A 2,171-nucleotide genomic window follows, 5' to 3' on the forward strand; every position below is an offset into this window, starting at 1 on the left:
AAAAAAAAAAAAAAAAAAAGAATAAAGGCAGAAAAGTAGGCAACCCTAGGCTTGCCCTTGCTCACTCACTCATGAGAACATGTCTAAAAAAATGTGTTTAGGCCAGGCGCTATGGCTCACATCTGTAATCCTAGCACTCTGGGAGGCCAAGGTGGGTGGATTGCCTGAGTTTAGGAGTTCAAGATTAGCCTGAGTAAGAGTGAGATCCCATCTTTACTAAAAATAGAAAAACTAGCCAGGCATTGTGGCAAATGTCTGTATTAAAATTGTAATACTCAAGTCGTGTTTGACTTCTGCAATTACAAGAGATACACGATGCAAGATAATAAGCGTTATGGGTTTATATTGAGTATTACAGTTTTAATACAGTCATTTCCTTTCTTAAGATGTGTATACACAGCAACCTCAAACTCTTGGGCTCAAGAGATTCTCTTACTTCAGACTCCCAAGTAGCTGGGATCACAGGTGCCCACCACAACACACAGCTAATTTTTCTATTTTTAGTGGCAATAGGGGGGTCTCACTTTTCTTCAGGCTGGTCTCAAATTCCTGAGCTCAAGGTATCTTCCCGCCTCCACCTCCCAGACTGCTAGAATTACAGGTGCGAGTCATCATGCCTGCCCCTGATTATAGTTTTATTATACAGTGAATAATAGTTATATGGTCATATTGCAAATACTATTTATTGATCTATTATTTAGACTCAACCCAGAACAAGAAAATGCAGAAACATACATATGATAAATACTAACCATGTGGAACAAACTGGAGGTGAGGAGAGATAGCAAGTGTAAGTTTATTTCTACCATTTATACATTAAGAGACGTCATTCTAATAATAGACTTCTATCTCTATTATTTTCTGTTTTAGTGCTAACAAGTTAAAGCTAAAATTAAAAACTGTCAGAGATGTGGCCACAGCGGAAAAGGGAATGGAGTTGAAAGTTGAAGTGAATAGGAGACCTACTCTTAACTTTAACATATCTCTTGTTCACAAATACTGTCACAATCAGATTATGTGTCCCCAAATGGTGCTCCCCCTTAGTCCAACCTTTCCCTCCCCTTCTAACCCATGACAACCATTAATCTGTTCTGTGTCCCTACAGTTTCCTTTGCTTTCCCAGAACATCATGTAAATGGAATTGTATAGAAGGCAGTATTCTGAGACTGGCTTCTTCTACAGCTTCAGCGTTTGAAATTTGTTCTCATTGTTGCATGTAGCGATAGTTTGTTCCTCTTCTTCTGCTAACTAATATCCCATTGTATGGCTGTATTATAGTCTGTCTATCCATCACCCACTGAAGGACATTTAGGTCATTTCCAATCTTTGGTTATTAGGACTACAGCTTCTATAAACATCCATGTGCAGATTTTTATGTGAATGTAAATTTGGATTTCCCTCAAGTAAATACCTAGCAGTGATATGACTGGGTCATATGGTAAATACGTGTTTACCTTGGTAAGAAACTGCCAGAGTGTTCTTCAGAGGGGCTGCCCCATTGTACTCCCACTAGAAATGCATCCTCACCACACTTGGTATTGTCAGTTTGTAAAACTTATCAGATCTCTCCAATAGACGCATTATAACTCCTTGCGGTCTTAATGTATATTTCCCTAATGAGCAACAATGTTGCTCATCTTTCCATGTGCTTATTTGCCATTTGTATATCTCCTGTGGTGACTTCTGTTCAAATCTTTTACTTTATTTTTTAATTGGGTCATTTTCTTATTATTCAGTTTTGAGAGTACTTTACATATTATGGATACAAATTCTTTGTTAGATAGGATGATTTGTAAATATTTGCTGCCCATTTGCAGTTTATCTTTTTATCTCTTAGAGTGACGTTGATGGAACATTTTGTGTTTTGATGACATCAAATTTCAAATTTTTCTTCTATAAATTGTGCTTTCGTGTCATATCTAAGAACTCAATATCACCAAAATTTTTTGTTTCTTATACGAATTTTAGCTTTACATTTTACTTGTAGATCTATAATAAATTTTAAGTTTATTTTCATAATGTAAAGATTTTGTGTAAGATGTGAGGGTTAGGTCAAGTTCCTTTTTTTGTTAAATGATAGCTGTGTACATTAATGCAATCATGGGGTACAGTGTGGTGTTTTCATATACAATTTGAAATATTTTCATCAAACTGGTTAACATAGCCTTTAT

General features: G+C 36.1%; 1 protein-coding gene across 1 annotated transcript in view; it reads right to left on the bottom strand.

The window, feature by feature from the left end:
• Positions 1-2,171, bottom strand: part of SLC15A1 (solute carrier family 15 member 1) — a 40,851-nt gene that overhangs the window by 851 nt on the left and 37,829 nt on the right. The window lies entirely within an intron of this gene.

Source organism: Otolemur garnettii, unplaced genomic scaffold, assembly GCF_000181295.1.
Source record: "Otolemur garnettii isolate 467f Iridium unplaced genomic scaffold, OtoGar3 scaffold00034, whole genome shotgun sequence".
Taxonomy (NCBI): domain Eukaryota; kingdom Metazoa; phylum Chordata; class Mammalia; order Primates; family Galagidae; genus Otolemur; species Otolemur garnettii.